At 47.4% G+C, this 5,940-nt stretch overlaps 1 pseudogene across 1 annotated transcript; it reads left to right on the top strand.

The window, feature by feature from the left end:
* The first annotated feature begins 1,092 nt into the window (after nt 1-1,092).
* On the top strand, nt 1,093-2,478 carry LOC310790935 (ubiquitin-associated protein 1 pseudogene; annotated as a pseudogene). Its single transcript has one exon. The product of its transcript is annotated as a ubiquitin-associated protein 1 pseudogene (transcript).
* Nucleotides 2,479-5,940: the final 3,462 nt, after the last annotated feature.

Genomic DNA, 5,940 nt, shown 5'->3' with positions numbered 1-5,940 from the left:
GGTCCTTCGCGTGGTCGACGCGGGTTCGAATCCGACCCGAAGTCCTTTGCCGCATGTCATCCACTCTCTCTCCCCACCTTTCCTGTCTACCTACTGTCCTATCTGAATAAAGCCAAAATGTCCCAAACATAATCTAAAGAGCCTGAAAACCAATCCCTCAATGTAATAAATATAATGCAAGAATAAGAAGAATGTCATTACTGAGTGAAGATATTACATTATTATTAGTCCGTATTATTATGACATCATCAGTTGAAATCTATTACAGTACTGCCCTAAAAGTAAAGTCATAATTGCTGGTTAATGTAATAGCTCATGTAGTGTGAGGGCAGCAGGTGCACAGACTGACAGGCTCCAGGCTGAAGAAGTCCAACAGTTTATTCAAGGTCAGGATAACAGGACAAACAAGATGAACAGGATAGGACAGGATAAACAAGATCAGGTAACAGACAAACTAGCAAGCAAGAACAAGAGACTCATAGACTGACTGTAGCTGGAACTACGATCTGACAGCATGAGCCTTCTTCTTCTTCTATTGGCTTTCCGGCAGACTGGATGCCTTGCGGCACATTGCTGCCTCTCACAGTTGAATGGTCTCACTGTAGACCTGGTTCTTCTTCTTTCAAGTTTCCGGTGTTTCTCACACCTCCTTAATCTTGGCTGTTGCATCTCGTCTCATGTTCCTCCCGCTCCTCATCCCTCCTCCTGAGCGACGTGCCTTCACCTTCGTGAAGGGGTCCTGCGTTAATAAGAGATTTTAGCCAAGCGGCGGAAGCCATCGTCTGGTTCCAAAAACCACTTCGACAGCGTGAACCTGGGACAGCGGATTCTTACACAGTGACATCATGACATCAAGTGTGACATCATCACTGTTGACATCAGCAGGTACATCATCATCGGTGACATCATCCTCACCATCATCATCGGTGACATCATGGTTCGGCCGTCTTAATTGAGGGTCTGAGGCAGGAAAGAGATTTCAATATAAATAAAACTCAGTTGGGGAACAATTTGAACTCGAACGAGAAGCATCATCTCGACAAGACATCATTAGGATTTTGAAAGAAGACGCGGCACATACATAGTCTCATAATGGCTGCGAGGAGGTCTGGATCAGATGGACACAACAATGGACCCATCAGGTACCTTGATGATGTTCCCTTTATTGTCAATGAAAAGTTCTGCTGCCCTGCCAAAGTGGGGCTACCCCTCGGCTTCTACCTGCCTGCCTGTGGCTCTGCGCTGGCTGACATGCAGTATGACTTCTCCCTGGAGCGGCAGAGTGTGCGCTGGGGGATGGAACTGGCAAAGGCCAGAGCAGAAGAGGCAGCAGCCACCAGGCAGGGGGCAGAGAGCAGGGAGCACTTGGCCCAGGCCTTCAATGGTGGGAGACGGAAGAGACCCCGGCCTGCTGCAGAGGACCAGGACCCTCCACCTCCAGTGCTGAATCCTGTCCTGGCGGGACTGAGCCATACTGCTATCCTCACCCCCATGCCTGCACCAAGCCTGGGCCCCAAGACTCAGCCCAGCACCCCTCAGCTGCACAGCCTCAACCTGGCTGATTTCGAGCGGGAAGAGGACCCCTTTGACAAGCTGGAACTCAAGACTTTGGATGATAAGGAGGAACTCCGGAGCATCATCCTCCAGAGCCAACCACAGCCCCAACCTCCTCCTCCTCCTGTGTCCCCGCCAGAGGCCAACCAGCTCGGGTCAGCTTCATGTGGCAACACCCCCTCTCCTCCCGGCACCAACATCTGCCTCTCGGTCAAACTCTCGGGCTTGACCCACAAACCCAATGGGCTTGTTGCCTTGCTGGACATGGATAGATTCTGGGATCCTGGGAGAGGGGGGTCGGACACAGATGATCGGCCCTGTAACATCCGCCCTTTCACGTTCCCCAAGCTCTCTGAATCTAGGGACTGTGACCCTGTCCCAGCGGGGTACAGCCCGCTCCCTATACCCGTCCCCAGTCTCCGACAGAACCTACCCAATGGCAGCCCGCCAGCCCTATCCAAGACTCAGGTCATCGTCAGGCCTGAACCCCCCGGCCTCACAGAGAATGGAGGACCAAAACCGGCCAACTCAGGGTCGGGGTCTGGCCGTCTGCCGCGTGGAGGGGCTCTGATCAGCCTGACCTCCAGCGAGCGTCAGTGTGTGGAAACCATCGTGGGCATGGGCTATTCTTATGAAGGTGTCCGGCGGGCCATGCAGAGACAAGGGCAGAAGATGGAGCAGGTACTGGATTATCTGTGTGTCCGTGAACATCTGTGTGAGCGGGGCTTTGATGCCAGTGCAGTGGAGGAGTGTCTGGAGATGTACCAGTGCTCGGAGCAAAAGGCCTTGCGGTTCCTCGAGTTGATGTCGAGCTTTCGAGAGATGGGCTTTGAGCGGGAGGCCATCAAGGAGGTGCTGCTTGTCCACAACAATGACCAGGACAAGGCACTGGAGGACCTGATGGCCCGTGCAGCAGCCAGCTGAGCCCAACTAACCAGCCAACCAGCGCCCAGCCCAGAGCTTGCCTCCCGCTATACCACCTGACACAGCCCCTCTCCTTCTGCCTATACCCTGTCGCACCATGCCCTGCCCTTGCCCTTTCCCTGGCTGTGGAAGGGACAGCTGAGAGACAGTTGTATTTCCCTTTCTGTGCTAAAACCTATGTCTCAGCACTTCTGACGGTGTGCCTAGAGTGGAGGGCGTCAACCTGTAAGAATACTTGATGGTGTTGGTTTTGTATAATCAGTCCTTGGATCCAGTTCTAGATTTGTTCCTGCTAGGAGATTCAAGAATGGGTCATCTGGGTTGGCGAGGAGAGACTGGAAGTATTGCTTTGTGGCGTTTTGATGCCATGCTGATCGACTTGCACTTTGAAGGACCGGAGTGGGAGGAGCCTAGGGGCGGGCTCTCAGCGCTTCCCAGAGAGACCAGTTGGAAAACTGACACTCCCTGCCAGGTAAGCTGCTATCTTCCACTGCTCAGTGGAGACCCAATGATTTGTGGAGGAGAAAGGGGGCCATGGGGAGGCTAGACTGAACCAACTAACATCAGAAGTAGAAAGAAAGAATGAAAGAAAACGCGTACAAGGGCACCGTCACCAGACAGAGAACTAACTGACTCCCAAAAAGTGCCCTCTCTGCTGTGGTGCCAGGTGCCTGGTTCTGTTCTAAACTCTGAGTCATTGTTTCTTTATTTGTTTTTATTGTTAATCTGTTCTGGGGGCAAGTTTCATGGGATTTGAAAGATTCCTGCACTTCTTGGCTTTCTTTTTTAGGAACTGCATAATACAGTACATCCATAAAAAATCATCCATAATAAATTATATATATATATATATATATATATATATATATATATATAGGGTATATATATATAATCAGTGATGTCAGAGGCATTGTGACATCACAAAAGAGATGATGACCAAATATAATCCTTCTCAGTCACAATGCAAAGAATTTGCTTCTTTCTTTGAAAATAAGAGAGTTGGCATGCGGGCTAGTATTGTAAATAATACTTCAATCCAAAAACATCCTGGAGCCACGCAAGGAGAACAAAATGCTAACGCTAGCTATAAATATTACAAACCTCCTTACATTCTAATAAGCTGCTAAGAAACTGACACATGCCTTTGTATTCTCGGTTAGATATGGCAACGCACTTTACTGGACTACCAAAATAAATAAATAAAATAAAAAATTGATCGGCTGCAGCTTGCCCAAAACTCAGCAGCAACTATTTTAACCAAATACAGAAAAAAATATCATATAACACCAGTATTAGCATCCTTGCACGGGCTACCTGTAACGTTGAGGATATATTTTAAAATTATTTTATTTGTTTTTAAATCCTTGAATAGTGTAGTAGCGTCTTTGTATCTGTCAGGGAGTTTGTTCCAAACCGCTCACTCAGACCACAGAATGCTGCCTGCTAAATGTGCCAAAAACAAACCACGAGAAGCAGCTTTCTCCAGATATACACCGAGGATTTAGAACATGCTCCCCCCAGATATCAGAGAAGCAACTTCTGGTGAGAGTTTTAAGAAGAAGCTCAAAACACATGTTTACGGCCTTGCTTGTAATGAATACTTGTTGTGGGACTCCTGAATAACAGGACAAACAAGATGAACAGGGTAAACAGGACAGGATCAACAGGATCAGGTAACAAACAGACAAACTGGCAAGGAAGAACAAGAGCCTAAGCGTAGACTGACTGTAGGAACTATGATCTGACAGCGTGACGCTGGCAGAGCTGATTTTTATAACCTTCAACAGTGACATCATCACTGTTGACATCATTGGTATCATTCATCATCAGCTGCTCTCACTAGATGAGCTGAGCTTCACATGTGAAGCGATCTTCTCTTCTCTCAGCGCGAGGTAGAGCCGAGAAAGCTCAGCGCTAATTAGGTCAAAGTTGAAATCGTTTGAACTTTGAGCAAAGCCAAGCGTAGCGCTGTCGCATAGAGAGGCAAAGTGACCGCCTACTTCCTGCTTCAGCACTGCACCAGAGATTTTCATCCGCCATTTATTTTCCCGTGGACATTTCGTAAAATGCTTATAGAATAGTTTTACTTCGTCGAACCAAACGGTTCAGCTAACGCTATAATCGGGAGAGACCATAGAACATTTCACTCGGCCCAAAACAAAAAAAAAAAATCGAAAAAATATTTTCTTTAAACCCGCATTTTATTTACGTTTTGGTCCCAGTGAAATGTGATGCGATCTCTCTCTGTTTCTAAATATATCTGTACCGTTTGGTTTGAACCAGTAAAACTATTTCTATACGCATTTTATGAAATGTGTATGGGAAAATAAATGGCATATGAAAATCTCTGGTACAGTGCTGAAGCAGGAAGTAGGCGGTCACTTTGGCTCTCTATAGTTGGGAGGCAGCGCTCTCCCCACAGAAAACAACGGCACAGCGAGCGCACAGCTGTTTTACCACAGATCATGTGTGTCTGGCTTTATATTCCACAACAATGTGCAGAGAAGCATGTCACCTTCTAGTTCAATTCCACATTTCAAACACACACACGCAAATACTGCATATTGCAAACGTATGCATATAACCGCACGATTCTCCCCTTCCCTGATGTACCTGATGTAGTTATCTCTTCTCCTATACAATCATTCTCTCCTTCCAGAAAATGCAGAAAAGCATCTCACCTTCTCACATTTCCAATACACAGACAGAGACACATACACACCAACACTGCATACACAAACTCAACAGACACACACACACCAACACTGCATACACAAACTCAACAGACACACATACACACCAACACTGCATACACAAACTCAACAGACACACACACACCAACACTGCATACACAAACTCAACACACACACACACACACACACACACACACACACACACACATCAACACTGCATACACAAACTCAACACACACACACCAACACTGCATACACAAACTCAACAGACACACACACACCAACACTGCATACACAAACTCAACAGACACACACACACACCAACACTACAAACTCAACACACACACACACACACACACACACACACACACACACACACACACACACACACAAGCCAACACTGCATACACAAACTCAACAGACACACGCACATCAACACTGCATACACAAACTCAACAGACACACACACCAACACTGCATACACAAACTCAACAGCCACACATACACACCAACACTGCATACACACACACACACACACCAACACTGCATACCCAAACTCATGCATAACCATACAAACACCGGCCCTTTCCCTCTCCTCCCTCTCCCCGATGTAGCTCCCCTCTCCTCGCCCGTACAGTGCTCTCCTCTTTCCAGCAGTGCAAATCACATTAAGCTCTAATAGGCAGCTGAGATGAGCACCCAAAGCACCATGGGCCATTACCTACTCCATTTTAAGAAGATCTATTCAGTCATAACTGCCGCTTACTGG

Source organism: Poromitra crassiceps, assembly GCF_964638095.1.
Source record: "Poromitra crassiceps genome assembly, chromosome: 16".
NCBI lineage: Eukaryota > Metazoa > Chordata > Actinopteri > Beryciformes > Melamphaidae > Poromitra > Poromitra crassiceps.
Note: the sequence above shows the minus strand (reverse complement) of the source record. Positions and strands in the feature narration are given on the sequence as shown.